The sequence below is a fragment of the Callorhinus ursinus genome, unplaced genomic scaffold (assembly GCF_003265705.2).
Source record: "Callorhinus ursinus isolate GAN/ISIS: 27379988/994484 unplaced genomic scaffold, GSC_fseal_2.0 scaffold14, whole genome shotgun sequence".
Taxonomy (NCBI): Eukaryota; Metazoa; Chordata; class Mammalia; order Carnivora; family Otariidae; genus Callorhinus; species Callorhinus ursinus.
The window spans coordinates 23,650,747-23,667,295 of NW_027397076.1; the positions used below are offsets into that span (position 1 = coordinate 23,650,747).

General features: G+C 37.3%; 1 non-coding gene across 1 annotated transcript; it reads left to right on the plus strand.

Annotated features, from left to right (window-relative positions):
• The first annotated feature begins 9,093 nt into the window (after positions 1–9,093).
• LOC112832107 (U6 spliceosomal RNA) lies at positions 9,094–9,197 on the plus strand. The gene has a single exon (XR_003210310.1). It is a non-coding gene; the product is annotated as a U6 spliceosomal RNA (small nuclear RNA).
• The last annotated feature ends 7,352 nt before the right edge of the window (positions 9,198–16,549 follow it).

Below are 16,549 nucleotides of genomic sequence, written 5' to 3' on the forward strand. Positions count from 1 at the left end.
TACTTTCCTCTTAGGACTGCCTTTGCTGTATCCCAAAGGTTTTGAACAGTTGTGTTTTCATTTTCATTTGTTTCCAGGAATTTTTTTAATTCTTCTTTAATTTCCTGGTTGACCCATTCATTCTTTAGTAGGATGCTCTTTAGCCTCCATATATTTGAGTTCTTTCCGACTTTCCTCTTGTAATTGAGTTCTAGTTTCAAAGCATTGTGGTCTGAAAATATGCAGGGAATGATCCCAATCTTTTGGTATAGGTTGAGACCTGATTTGTGACCTAGGATGTGAGATCACATCTGGATAATGTTCCATGTGCCCTAGAGAAGAATGTGTATTCTGTTGCTTTGGGATGGAATATTCTGAATATATCTATGAAGTCCATTTGGTCCAGTGTGTCATTTAAAGTCTTTATTTCCTTGTTGATCTTTTGCTTAGATGATCTGTCCATTTCAGTGAGGGGGGTGTTAAAGTCCCCCACTATTATTGTGTTGTTGTCTATGTGTTTCTTTGACTTTGTTATTAATTGCCTTATATAATTGGCTGCTCCCATATTAGGGGCATAGATATTTACAGTTGTTAAATCTTCTTGTTGGATAGACACTTTAAGTAGGATATAGTGTCCTTCCTCATCTCTTATAGTCTTTGTTTTAAAATCTAATTTGTCTGATATAAGGATTGCCACCCCAACTTTCTTTTGGTGTCCATTAGCATGGTAAATGGTTTTCCACCCCCTACATTCAATCTGGGGGTGTCTTTGGGTCTAAAATGAGTCTCTCGCAGACAGCATACCGCTGGGTCTTCTTTTTTTATCCAATCTGATAGCTTGTGTCCTTTGATTGGGGTATATAGTCCATTTACATTCAGGGTAACTTTTGAAAGATATGAATTTAGTGTCATTGTACTGCCTATAAGGTGACTGTTACTTTACTGTATATTGTCTGTGTTCCTTTCTGGTCTATGTTACTTTTAGGCTCTCTCTTTCCTTAGAGGACCCCTTTCCATATTTCTTGTAGGGCTGGTTTCGTGTTTGTAAATTCCATTAGTTTTTGTTTGTCCTGAAAGCTTTTTATCTCTCCTTCTATTTTCAGTGACAGCCTAGTGGATATAGTATTCTTGGCTGCATATTTTTCTCATTTAGTGCTCTGAATATATCATGCCAGTCCTTTCTGGTCTGCCAGGTCTCTGTGGATAGGTCTGTTGCCAATCTAATGTTTCTACCATTGTAGGTTACATATCTTCTTCCAAGCTGTTTTCAAGATTTTCTCTTTGTCTCTGAGACCGGTAAGTTTTACTATTAGATGTCGGAATGTTGACCTATTTTTATTGATTTTAAGGGGGTTCTCTTTGTCTTTTGTATTTTGATGCCTGTTTCCTTCACTAAATTAGGGAAGTTCTCTGCTATTATTTGCTCCAATATACCTTCTGCCTCTCTCTCTCTTTCTTCTTCTTCTGGGATCTCAATTATTCTAATATTGTTTCATCTTATGGTATCACTTATCTCTCGAATTCTGCCCTCATGATCCAGTAGTTGTTTATCTCTCTTTTTCTCAGCTTCCTTCATTTGGTCTTCTATATCGCTAATCCTCTCTTCTGCCTCATTTATCCTAGCAGTTAGAGCCTACATTTTTTATTGCACCTCATTAATAGCCTTTTTGATTTTGACTTGGTTAGATTTTAGTTCTTTTATTTCTCCAGAGAGGGTTTCTCTAATATCTTCCATGCTTTTTTTCAAGCCCAGCTAGTATCTTTAAAATCGTCATTCTGAATTCTTGTTCCAACATCTTACTAATGTCCATATTGATTATGTCCCTGGCAGTCTGTACTGCCTCTTGTTCTTTTTTTTTTTTTTTGAGGTAATTTTTTCTGTTTTGTCATTTTGTCCAGAGGAGAATAGATGAATGAGAGAACAAACGACGGGTAACAATGACCCCAGCAAAATATACACTAAACAAATCAGAAGAGACCTTAAACTGAGGGAAAAGAAAGGGAACAAAAGTAAAAAAGAGGAAAAAAAGGAAAAGATAAAGAAAAAAACAAACAACCAACCAAAAAAAAAACAGAATATGATCAAATATGATCAGGCTGGTGCATAGATCAGTGCCACACTCTAGATTTTGGGCGTATTTTGCCTGTTAGAAGAAAGTGCCTCCCAAAATTTTAAAGAAAAACTTATATATGTACAAAAATAAGGGTAAATACGATGAAGGGATGGAATATGAGTATAAAAATGAAAATTATAAAAGATTTTATAAAAGGTATTGATAAGAGAAGAAGTTGGTTGATAAAAAGAAGAGGATTAAAAAAAATGGGGAGAATGTGATCAGGCAAGAGACTAGAACAAAGCCATACACTAGAGATTTAGGGTATGTTTCGGTCTGTTAGAAGAAACTGTATCCCAAAATTTTAAACAGAGAACAACATTATATAAAAATAAGTTTAAGTACTATGAAGGGATAGAATATGACTCTAAAAATGAAAAATAAAAAAGATTTTTAAAAAAGGGATTGATAAGATGGTTGAAAAAGGGAAAAAGAAAAATTTTAAAAAAAGTTAAAAAAAATTAACTTTGAAAGACTAAAGAATCGTGGGAAAAAAGCCATGAATTCTATGTGCAGTATTCCCCTAGCTCTGGAGTTCTGTCATTCTCATTGATTGGTAAACTTGGTCTTGGCTGGCTGTTCTTGTTGATCTTCTGGGGGAGGGGCCTGTTGCCGTGGTTCTCAAATGTCTTTGCCGGAGGCATGATTGCCCCACCCTTGCTGGGTCCGGGCTAAGCCATCTGCTCGGATTTGCTCTCAGGAGCTTTTGTTCCCTGCAATCTTTCCGAACAGCTTTGGAGGACGAGAGTGAAATGGCAGTCTCCCAATTTCTGCCTGGAGGAGCTGAGAACTTGGGGCCCCACTCCTCAGTGCACCCCCAGAGAAAAGCAGTCAGTCACTCCAGTCTCTCCGGTTTCCAGCCGCACTCAGTGTTCACCCAGCCTGTGACTGAGCATTTCTATCTCTGGCACATGGACCCATGTGGAGTCTCCAAACCCAGCAGAGTCCTGTGGTGTGCTCCTGTGTCACTCCTCCCAGGGGAGGAAGGGGAGTCTCCCTGGATCTGCCACTTGTTGGGTCCCTGCTGGAAGAGCAGCGGCCCGACTGTGCCATGGATCACGATTTCTGGCACACCCGAGCTGAGAGACCACTCCTCGGCTCCGTCTCTGCAGCCGGCTTCCCTGCTCTGATACCTCGGAGCTCTGCTGCACTCAGGCACCCCCCGGTCTTCCTGTGACCCCAAGGGTCCTGAGACCACACTGTCCCGATGAGGGTTCCACCTCCCGCTTAGCCACCAGAGTGACGTCCCTCAGCGGAGCCAACTTCTAAAAGTTCCGATTTTGTGCTCCGCTGCTCTATCACTTGCCAGTAGCGGCTGACAGAGCCCCCCCGTCTATCTTCCCTAATATAACCTCGGATTCATTTCTCCTCATGTCCTACCTTCCAGAAAGTGGTCACTTTTTTGTTCAGAGAGTTGCTGCTATTCTTTTCTTCGATCTCCTGTTGAGTTCGTAGGTGTTCAGAATGGTTTAATCCCTATCTAGCTGAATTCCTGGGACCAGACGAAATTTAAGTCTCCTACTCCTCCACCATCTTGCTCCTCCCTCCCAACTCATTCATTGTTTACTAGCACAACCTCCATGTATTTGTGCTTTTTCCAGATTTTTTCTTGTGATTGATTTCTAGTTTCATAGTGTTATGGTTGGAAAATACTGATGGTGTGACTTCAATCTTTCTTAATTCATTAAGACTTTTTTGTGGCTTAATATGTGATATGTTCTGGAGAATGTTCCATGTGCATTTCAAAAGAATGTGTATTCTATTTTAGGATGGAATGTTCTGAACATACCTTTTAGATAGATTCACCTGGTCTAATGTGTCATTCAAAGCCAATGTTTCCTTGTTGATTTTCTGTTTAGATGATCTATCCATTTATGTAAGTGAGGTGTTAAGTCTCTATTATTGTGTTACTCTCAATTACTTCCTTTGTTATTAGTTGCTTTATGTATTTGTGTGCTTCCATGTTGGGTGCATAAATATGCATAACTGTTAATTTCCTTGTTGGATTGTTCCCAATTTGATTATATAGCATCCTTCTTTGTCTTTTATTATAGTCTTTCTTGTAAAGTCTATTTTGTCTGATAACAGGTTTTGCTACCCTGGCTTTCTTTTCCCTTCCATTTGCTTGATAAATGCTTTTCCATCCCCTCATTTTCAATCTGCATGTGTCCTTAAGTCTGAAATGAGTCTCATAGGCTTTTTATTCATCCTATCATCCTATGTCTTTTGACTGGAGCATTTAATCCATTTACATTCAAAATAATTATTGTTAGGTAGTTACTTATTGCCACTTTGTTACTTGTATGCTTGTTTTCATAGTTCTTGTTTCCTTTCTTGCTCTCTTATAATTTGTTGGCTTTTATGATATACTTAGATTTCTTTCTTTTTAGTTCTTGCATATCTATTACTGTTTTTTTATTTTTGATTACCATTAGGTTTATATATAATATCTTATGCAAATAGCAGTCTATGTTAAGTTGATGACAAACATTTTAATCTTTTTTTATTTCCCCCACTGTGTTTTGGCTAAACGGTGTCATACTTTACATCCTTTTATTTTGTGAATCCCTGAACTGGTTTTTATAGATATATTTAATTTCATTGCTTTAGCGCTTCCTCCTTTCCTTATTTATGGTCTTTTCTTTCCACTCAGAGTCCCTTTTAACATTTCTTGTAGGGCTGGTTTAGTGGTCATGAATTCCTTTAACTTTTGTTTGTCTGGGAAACTCTTTATCTCCCCTATTCTGAATGATAGCTTGCTGAATAGAGTATTCTTGACTGTAGATTTTTCCCTCAGCACTTTGACTATGTAATGCCACTCTCTTCTGACCTGCAAAGTTTTTGTTGAAAAATCAACAGATAACCTTATGGGGTCTCCCCTGTATGTAACTGTTTTCTTTTCTCTTGCTGCTTCTTTAAAATTCTCTCTTTATCACTACTTTTTGCCATTTTAATTACAATGTGTCTTGGTATGGACCCCCTTGGGTTGATTTTGTTGGGGGCTGTCTTTGCCTCCTGGATTGGATTTGTTTCCTTCTTCAATTCAAGAAGTTTTAGCTATTATTTCTTCAAATTTTCAGCCCCCTTTTCTCTCTCTTCTTATTCTGGAATCCTTATATAGCAAATGTTATTATGCTTGATTCTGGCCCTGAGTTATCTTACTCTATTTTCATTTTTTTCTCTCTCCTCTTTGCAATTTGATTGCTGTCCTCCAGGTCACCAATCCATTCTTCTGATTAGTCTTTATTCCATATGGTGTGTGTGTGTGTGTATAATATTTTTAGACAAAGACAGCGAGAGTATGGGGGGGGGGGGCAGGGAGGGGCAGAGGTAGAGAGGGAATCTAAAGCAGGCTCCACACCCAGTTCAGAGCCCAGTGTGGGGCTCAATCTCATGACCCTGAGAGCATGAACTGAGCCCAAATTAAGAGTCAGACACTTAACCAACTGAGCCACCCAGGTGCCCCAATATGGTTATTTTTAACTTCAGTTGTTGAATTCATCATCTCTGATTGGTTCTTTTTTATATTTTCTATTCCTTTGTTCAGGGTTTCACTGAGGTCCTCTACTCTTTTCCCAACTCCACTGAGTATCTTTTTGACCATTACTTTAAATTGTCTCTCAGGCATATTACTTATTTCCATTTCATTTAGTTCTCTTGCTGTGAATTTGTCCTGTTCTTTAATTTGGGACATGTTCCTCTGTTTCCTCATTTGTCTAACTCTGTGTCTATTTCTGTTAATGTTAGGAAATTTAAGTGTTAGGAAAGTCAGCTACATCTCCTGCTCTTGAAAGTAGTGGCCTCCTGTCATGCCCTGCAATGCAATGTCCCTTGTTCACCAGAACCTGGCACTTCAGGGGTGTCTCCTATGTGTTGTGAGCACCCTACTTTGTAGCTGGGCTGCATTTGCCTTCAGTCATCTACAGTGGCTCTCTTTGCCCATTGTGAGCAGGGTTCATTCCCTGTGTTAGTGGACTGGTCTGGGGCCACCTTGGTCTTAAGTTGAGTCAGGTCAGGCATTTGCCCTAGATGCAGTAGCTCTGAACTGCAGCATGCTTTCCCTATGTTGTCCCCTGAGAATCTTACATTGGTGGGGTGGGGCTGGCAGTCAGACCAGGTATCTTCCCTCAGTGTACTGCTGGGGCTACAGATGGTCTGGCATGTGTGGTTACCTTCCCATCTCCCCAGGGCCATAGTAATTTTGAAGTAGTGCTGGCCCCTGTTGTGGCTGCTAACTGCCAGGCTTGTGGTACCACTTTGGGTGGGCTCAGGCCAAGGCTGAATTAGGGGAGAAGTCTGCAGGAAAACATAGGGGGTGGGTGCCTAGTGCCAGCAAAGTTAGTGCTGGCCTGCTGTGAGAGGAAACCTGCACTGCCTGGGAAAAATGACAAGGCCCACTGGGTCTGAGAGGGTAGATTCACAGAACCACACAGGGCACGGCATGCACTTAACAAACGAGGTGGAGAATGTTGGTGCTGTACTGGTTCCCATAGGTGTTCATGTATCCAGGTGGGGGATTGGGGAGGGAAATGGTGCCAACCAGCTCTCTTTTTCTTAGAAAAGTCTCCTGAAGATTCCTGCCCCTCCGTCACATGCTTGGAGATTAGTAAATAAATCTTGCCATATACTCCAGGTGTTTTTCAACAGCTGCTTTTATGCTATATCCCAGGGGGCTATTTGTTGTGTTGTCCCTTTAAGGGTGGGGCTTCTGCCTTCCAGGGCTAAACCCATTGTTTTTTAAAGTTGCAGGTGTTAAGTCCTACTGGTTGTTCACCCTTCTGGTTTTCAAAGACAAATGTTAGGAGGATTCGCCTTCCTCAAGTGTGTTTCCCATTGCCTGGAGCATCTAGTTTTCTCCCCTCTCTACATCCACGGTGTCCCTCTCACATACAGTCCCTGTTTGGCTCCTGGCCTTGTCTCTTCCCTTCCTCTCTTCTTTGATGTGGCCTCTTCTCTACATTTAGTTGTGGAGGGTCTACTATGCCAGTCTTTGGGTCATTTTCTGGGTTATTTATACTGATGTGGGTGTTATCTAGTTGTATCCATGGGATGAGGTGAACATAGGATCCTCTTACTCTGCCTTCTTCCCCATAAGTCCATAAATGAATTTTGTTTTGAACTTTATATAAATGTTATTAAATAGTAAGTATCTTTTGAGTGTCTGACTTCTCTTAGCCAATATTGTACTTGAGATTAATACATGTTGTACAGTGTGTTGATTCATTTTCATTATGTGCTGTATTCTCTTATATAAAATACACCTCAGTTTATCCATTCAGCTACTGACGAAAGTTGATTGTTTTAAGGTAAGAGCTATGATGAATAACAGCATTATGAACATTCTTGTAAATATCTTATGTGCATATAGGGACATATTTTTGTTAAATACAAATAGGGATAGGATTTCTGGGTCATAGAATATGCATAAGTTCAAAATTAGTGGAGGGATTAAACTAAACCATTTTCCATAGGGTTTATATAAATATTCACTTTCACAAGCAATATATGAATGAATTCCAGTTTCTCCACATCCTGGCCCAAACTTGGTATTTTAAAAAAATGTTATGTCAATCTAGCATGTGTGTTTTATAGTACAACTTAAATTTTTTCCAGGTTCCTTATACCATGCTGATCCAGTGTCTGGTTTATTTGCTTCATTTCTGCCATTATATCTTATGTATCATTACTCCTGATGGGTTTATAAGTTTTTACAGATTATTTTACTGTTATTTATTAAGGTTACAGCAAGGAATGGAGTTATATGTATGTGTACAATCACTAGTTTTTCACTAGACATCCATGTGATCCATTTTCCATTTTAAAAAGCAATAAAATGTACTTACCTAAAGAAAATTATTCTCAAAATGAATACTTTTTGTATTCAAATGGAGTACTTATCAATAAGTATATCTTTCCTTTCTTGCTCTAGTAAAGTCCATTATATTAGGTAGAAATAGTTAAACTTACTATATTTTAGTTACTCTAATTTTTTATTCTTATTTTAGTCTATGTGGTTTCCTTGCCACCCCCCATAAAATTATAACAGCATTTTAAATTTAGAAACTCAAGAACTTGATAATGTCATGTTTCTTGTTGCTAATTTTATGATAACTACAATTTATTCTTAAATGCAATAAAATCCTTCCAGTTTAATTCTCTAACCATACAAATATAGTATATTGAGTAAATAAAAAACAATTTCTTGATTTATGGAAATTCCAGTTTAATCATTTCTAAATTTAGAGCCTACTTTTGAGGACCATACCAGATAATAATTTATGACTTAGTTTTTAAAAAGTATGATCCTCAGTTTGGCAATAACATTTTCTGGTAAATAAATAAAACAATTAGGTAACTGGACATACTAAAAAATCATCTCGACATTTTAATAAAACCCAATTTTAAGCTCTTCTCAGTTATATATTTTAAAGATACCCCAGATTCTATCTAGCCATGCAGTTTTCTTTATGGATGAGTACATGGGAAATAGTTGCTGTATCTTTACATCAGGCCTTCTTTAGTAGATAGCATTAATAAGAAATAGGATATTTCTTTTTAGATGGTTGAGATAAGTTATTGAAGACCAGACCCTACTTCTTATTCCTCTTCCTACAAATTTGAGTCAACAAACAAAGTAAATAAGATAATAATTTTATGAATCACCAAGCAAATTCCCAATACCCAATATTCCAAGTGCAGAGTTTCCTGATACCTGCTGGTATCAGGGAAAACAGTTCAGGTAAGAGGCCTAAATGAGAGAGAATAAATGTATCTGGAAGACAGGCTTGAGTTCATTTTTATGAGCAGCAGCATGAAACAAGTATGACCAAACTTCTTTAAGGGATAATTATTTTATGGGAGTTGTGGGGAGGAGGAGAGAGAACACAGAATGCATGAACATGGCTTGACTAGTGATATGGTCTACTAGTAATAGACAGAATGATGAGTATACAGAAATTGAGGACAAACAAATTCATCAGTTTATTTCCTGGGGAGGGGGGTGCTTGCTTCAACACATATACTAAAATTGGAACAATACAGAGAAGATTAGCATGGCCCCTGTGCAAGGATGACATGCAAATTTGTGAAGCGTTCCATATTTTTGCCCTGGTTTGGCCTCCTTGTTCAGCAGGGAACCTGCTTCTCTTTCTGCTTGCTGCTCCCCCTGCTTATGTGTGCTCTCTTTCTCTCTGACAAATAATAAAAAAAAAATCTTAAAAAAAATATTTCCTGGGAGAGTAGTGATGGATAGAACATCAAAAGTGTTTTTCAATTATTTCCTCCAAATGAGAAGAGGTGTATTAATTTGCTAGGGCTGCCATACAAAACACCACAGAGTAGGTTGCTTAAACACAGTTCTGGAGACTGAAAGTTCAAGATCAAGGTGTTGGCAGGTTTCGTTTCTTCTGAGGCCACTCTCCTTGGCTTGCAGATAATTGCCTTCTCCACTTTTACATGACCTTGTCCTTGTGTGTGGACATCCCTGGTATCTCTTCAACTCTATAAGGACACAAGTCAGATTGAATTAAAGCTCATCCATCTGACCTCATTTAACCTTAATTACCTCTTTAAAAGGTGTATGTTTAAATATAATCATTGTCTAAGCTACTGGGGGTTAGAAGCTAAACATATGAATTTGGTGGAGGTGGTGAGGGACACAACATAGTCCATAACAAAGAGGTGAAATTTTGGGTAGATGCTTTCTATTTATGAGGCAAGCATGCCTTTTCTCCCTGCCACCTAATGTAATACTAATTTGAATGCATGCCTCAGTTGCATGTATTCAACAGTTACATGCACTTTTATGCAACTGGTTATATTCGTTTTATCAATAAATCACTCTGAAAGAGAAAACATAGTACAATTTATGGCTAATTAAATTTTTTCTAATGTTAAACTGTGGAGGTAGAGAAGAGATTAGAGACATAATTCCCATTGGGCAAAAATAAGTGTAGAATATTTTTAACCCCATCTGATATATAGTAAATACCAACATTTATATTTTTATTGATAATGAAATAAAAAAGGTAGAAAAATCAAGATGGTATAATAAGAATCTTATTTATTCTATTTAAAATCTCTACCAGATATCCCATAGGCACTTCAAACTCATCAATTTCCATTTATACCATGGTTGCTCCTAAATTTGATTTCTTGAGAATGACTGGAAAACTTAGGAGCCCTTGTTAACTTCTCATTCGCAATTCCAGTCACCAAACCCTTTATATTCTACCTCTCAAAACCTGTCATACGTATGTTCCTTTATTTTCATGCCCAATGTCACTGTTTAGTTATATACATATGTGTATTTTAACCTGCTTTACTGCATTATTTCCTTAGCTGTTATGCCAACCTCCATCTTTACTACCATTATACCAATTTCCTAATTTGTTTTCAGTGAGATCTTTGTAAAATAGAAACCTGATAACAAAATAATTAAAATTTTTCCTGTCCTCATCACCTGCAAGATACAGTTGAAACTCTTCCTTAGGACATACATATTTTGTCACCTTGCCCCCTGTCTACATTTCTGACCCTTGTCATGGCCAAATATCCACCATGCATATATTCAAGAATATTTAAATTTTTCATAGATTGGATCATTATGTTTTATATGTTAGTTACTCTGTCAGGAAATACACCTATTCTTGTGTTCCCTCCTAGCTGTCTCTTCCTTGACCTTCAGACTAAAATAGTTTCCTCTTCATAGGAAATCATTCCTATTAGTACCCCTTTCTTTAGGACTTTAGTACTTGCCTCCTTTAATGCTATAGCAACCCATGTATATAGCTCGATAGGATTAATACTACCATAATCATTTGTTCACTTATCTGCATCCTTGTGTAGAATATTTATTCCTTGGACTTAGCATTAATATTTACTGTTTTTGTTTTCTTACATTACTGTTTTTTCCTTTTTTATAAATTAAAAAAGGCAATAAATATTTGTCAAGAGAAGACTTGGAAAACTTGTTTTCTTTAACAAAAACAATCTTAGTTCTACTAAATAATAAAAATTTAAAATCTAGGTTACAAGATTTTAAGGCAAAGAGATTAGAAAACATTCTTTTTATTCTAAATGTAAAATAAACAGATGTTTGGAAATAGAAAAATGTAAAATAAGCAGACATTTAAGGATGGAATTTTGAATGAAGTGAGAACTATTCATGAATTAGAAGCCTGCTTGGATTGAACATAAATGCATTATATATAAATGGATAGCTAATGAAACCTTTGTGGATTAACTATTTCCAGAATCTATTTATTGGGGTGTCATTTAGCAACTTCATTTATTTTTTTCAATTCTCTTAGGTTAACTGAGCTTAGCTGGACTAGTCTTGTTTGCTCCATGTGGTACTACTTGCACTGCTTTCCTCTTGTGGCCTGACCAGGGCTGGGGTGTTCAAAATCACTTACTCATGTAAGCTACAATTGATGCTGGCTTTTGGCTAGAGATTCAGGTAAGGGTTCTTTGAGAGGGTTTGACTTGCATAATAGGAGTAAGATAGGTAGATGAGAAATCTGATTTGAAAAATTTGATTGTAGAGTTTGTCATGTTCAGGAATTTGACTTTTCATAATATAATCATTGGAGAGGGGTAAGTATACTAAGCAAGAGACTGACTTTTAAAATCATTTCATTTTTTTATGAAGATAATTTTAGTAACTGTATATACAATGGAATATTATGCAACCATCAAAAGGAATGAAATCTTGCCATTTGCAATGACGTGGATGGAATTGGAGGGTATTGTGCTGAGCAAAATAAGTCAATCAGAGAAAGACATATATCATATGACCTCACTGATATGAGGAATTCTTAATCTCAGGAAACAAACTGAGGGTTGCTGGAGTGGTGGGGGGTGGGAGGGATGGGGTGCCTGGGTGATGGACATTGGGGAGGGTATGTGCTATGGTGAGCGCTGCAAATTGTGTAAGACTGTTGAATCATAGACCTGTACCTCTGAAACAAATAATACATTATATGTTTAAAAAAAGAAGAAGATAGCAGGAGGGGAAGAATGAAGGGGGGGAAATCGGAGGGGGAGACAAACCATGAGAAACTATGGACTCTAAAAAACAAACTGAGGGTTTTAGAGGGGAGGCAGATGGGGGGATGGGTTAGCCTGGTGATGGGTATTAAGGAGGGCATGTTCTGCATGGAGCACTGGGTGTTATATGCAAACAATGAATCATGGAGCACTACATCAAAAACTAATGATGTGGGCACCTGGGTGGCTCAGTTGTTAAGCGTCTGCCTTTGGCTCAGGTCGTGATCCCAAGGTCCTGGGATCCAGTCCCACATCGGGCTCCTTGCTCGGCAGGAAGCCTGCTTCTCCCTCTCCCTCTCCCCCTGCTTGTGTTCCTGCTCTCGCGCGCTCTCTCTCTCTCTGTCAAATAAAAAAAAAAAAAAAACTAATGATGTAATGTATGGTGATTAACATAACATAAAAACAAAGAGCTAATAAAAAAAGAAAGGTTAAAAAAAAGTAACTGTATAAAAGATTGTTAGGGTAGAAAGGAACCACTTGGGATGTGGGAGTTTATGAAAAGGCAGATATAAAACAATAACATTAGTTGGAAAAAATATTTTAAAGACAATTATCATATAAAATTAGTAGAACTCAATTGATTGCATGGGAAGAAATGGGAGAGACCATGTTTGTGGTTGACATTGAAGCTTTAAGCCTGGAGAAATAGACTGTTTTGACCTCATTAATGGAGATAGAAAACAGGAAAAAGCACAAACTTTGGGGGAAGGTAATGAGTTCACTTTAGTTCAGCCACCATCTGAGGTGGCTTTGAGATATCCAGGTACTTTGAATTATGGCTCTCAGTGGAAAAGAGAAAGAAGGGAGAGAAGTATAATTTGCATTTATCAAGAACATACTTTGGAAAATAGCATTACTCAGGATGAGACTGGCACTGTTACCTATTATTTTAGGAATATAAATTGGTTCAACAATACTTTCAAATAAACCAAATAGTATGAAAAATGCTCCTATCAGAATAAGTAGGAGGAAAATATCTTATGCTGAATATATAACATGTCTATAAACAAAAGATAAACATCTTTTAGTTGATCAGATTCAGAGGTTGCATCTTGTCTTCCTCATCCTTGCTGCCTCTGAGCTAAATCTTACACCAGACAGTGTGGATAATGAGAATTTGCTTATATGACTAAATTGTACAGTCCTTTAGGCCTACTTTTCAGTTGCTCTTTTTGTTAAACAAAATGTAGATTATTTTTGAAGATCTAATGAAGGTGTAACAACAGGCTTTTTTTTTTTTTATTTCAAGTATCAAAGAAACCACTGAAGAGAAAAACCAGCTTTGATTCCTTCTTTTGTAACTAGGTATTTGATGGTCAATTCAAGGGTTAGTAGTAAGAGACCCAGAGACTATTTGCAAAAAAACTTTAAACAGTGCTTCCTCAAAAATGTCAATATAATAGCCTGGAGTGTTTATAGCAGAGTGCAGAAAATCTTTTCTAATATTCCATATAATACCTACCTTGAAGCCAGATTTTGATTATAACACCAGGATGAAACCTCAGGATGGAAAACACAGAGCTGGGACTCAATAATATGTATATTGAGAAAATGTAATATATATAAAATAATAGTTTATAAAAAACTTCAAAAAATTTTTATACCGGAAATATTCTAATATATCTAAAGTGTGACAAGTACATTTTTAATGTTTTTACCAATCCCCTACTTATTTTTTATCATTATATAACATATTTTTTTCAGAAAACTCCAAAATTATAAAAAAAAGGAAAGCTCTACATTTAGGTATATAAATGTATATCAATATAACATATGTATTATATCTCTGTGTGTATAATCTATATTTTATAATTTAAAAGATTACCAATGAACTATGAGCATTTTTTTTAATAAAGATTTTACTTATTTGAGTTAAAGCAAAAGTGAGAGAGAGAGCACAAGCAGGGGGAGCAGCAGACAGAAGGAGAGAGAGAAGCAGGCTCTCCATTGAGCAGGGAGCCCCACACGGGGCTCGATCCCAGGACTCCAAGATCATGACCTGAGCTAAGGGCAGACGCTCAACTGACTGAGCCACCCAGGCACCCCGAGCATTTTCTTATTAAAAATAATCCATTTATCTTCATAGAAGTAAACTTTATGGCTACCTCATAATTTATTTCTTAATCTTGAGAAAGTATAATTTAAAATTATTAGAAGGCAAACAGTGTATTGTAGTATAGAGAGCAGTTATAAAAGAAATAGTCTCCAGAACTGAACAAAGATGATGAAACCAAAAGGAGAATAAAAAGAATAGCATATTTGTGTGCAACAGTAATTAGATAAGGTGGTAGGAGGAGTGGGCCTGGTGGGGAGAGTTTGAGTAAGAAAGACTTTGAAAGCTACACTTGAGAGATCAGATTTTATCCTGAGGGCATGTTTGTGTACAGAGGCATATTTCAATAAAATCAGTGTTTTTGAAAGATAATCAAGTGGCCATGTATTACAAAAGTAGAGTAAGAAGAGACTGAAGACAAGCAGATCTGTAAAGAGTTGACTGTTTTAATCCCAGTGAGATGAAAGTGATTGTCATAGGGAATGGAAAGAAAGAGGCAGATTAAGAGAAACCTTTTTAATAACAAAGTCACATAATCCAGTCACTCTTATCAGAGAAAAAAAATATTACATTGATATTGAACAGGAAATTGGAAGCTATGGCAACATCCCCAACTCAAAACTGTAGTGCCTATTTGGAGTATAAAATAAGATTCATTGTTGCAGTTCTGAATTAGTAAGTAATAAGTGAATTTAACCATACAGAAGTCACCTGCAATGTTGGAGCCTTGAGCAGAGAATAAGCTCTCTCAGGATAAAAGAATGTAAATGAATAGAAAATGTTCGAGAGTACATCAAGGGAATGTCCACTGGTAGGGAGACAAGAAGAGGGGGATAACCAGGTGAGAAGGGAAGAGAAGCAAAAGCAGATGGGTTTGAGCAATGGTATCACATCATAGAAAGGAATACAATAAGGAGTATTGGAAAGACCATTGGACTTGACAAAGTTCCTGGGTGATTTCAAGAAGGGAATTTATGGGAGATTGGAGTGAGATTGCAGATTGAGAATAATGAAATACAGTAAATGTCTTCACTCAGCCTATAAGAGTGACTACTTAAAGGAGGGAAAGAGGAGAGCTGCTGTATAAATTAGGAGGGAGGTGTCTTAATTTGTTGTTTTTTAAAGGAATCATAAATTTGAAAACAAATTAGTCAAGAGAAACCTTCCCATCATTCCACATTTTTAGGAATTCATCTTGAAATCTGGGGCCCAATTTTTTACCCTTCTGCCATCTGCCTAGTAAATGGAAGACCAAATGTGGCATTTTTGTAATGGTTAGAAGAAAGAAGTAAACAGGCATGCTCATACTGTCTATATGGACCTTAACATTTGTGTATCACACTTTCCAGGAAGTTTCTTAGACTCTTTTTTCAGTCCTTATAATCTCTTCAGCTTCTAACGTTTATTGTAGCAGTTGGTTATTGAGTATTTTGACATTTAGATAACATTCTTTATCATAATATATACAAATCAATATACACTTGCATTTGAAGACAGTTTATTAACAAAGGGAATATTTACAGAATTGTACATGTAGTAGAACTTGAGAGTTACTTCTGGGCTTAGTAGCATCAAGCCTCTTACCACTCCTAGTTCTGATGGAAAACGGGTGAGGTGGTGGTTACTGAAAGAATAATTCTATAGAATTGTGTGTACCTTCAACCAAAGGAAATCACCAACTCAAGACTCTGCAGGAAAGCATACAGGGGAAAATGGCTACTTTGTTCTGTCTTCCTTTGTTGTTCTATTAGGGTTTCCTACTGGCCAAATCCAATCTGAATTTAAAACACCTGGGAACTTGCTAATTTGGTTCTTACAAATCTGCCTCACAGAATAGAATTTAATAGAGTGCAGAGCAGATATGAAGGGTAAAATACCCCATATATTATCAATTTAGATGACTTCTTAGAATTTATACATTTCTCTGGTTAAGAAAACTATATAGGAGTGCCTGGGTGGCTCAGTTAGTTAAGCCGCTGCCTTTGGCTCAGGTCATGATCTAGTGAGAGAGAGAGGGAGAGGCAGAGGGAGAAGCAGACTCTCCGTTGAGCCAGGAGCCCATTGCAGGGCTCGATCCCAAGACCCCAGGATCATGACCTGAGCTAAAGGCAGATGCTTAACCAACTGAGCCACCCAGGCACCCCTTATGTTGCTTTTTGTATGGACTGTATCTACTACACACTCTGTGCTGCCAAATCTCCAACAAAAATGTTTCTTCATCATGTGTAGTTACTTGGGAGAATGTGAGCCAATCTGACTTTCTGACAACAATGTGACAACTTCTTTATCTGGAGAATGCACCAATTCCCCCACATAGAATTTCCCATAATCCCATAATCTCTTAAGAAAATGG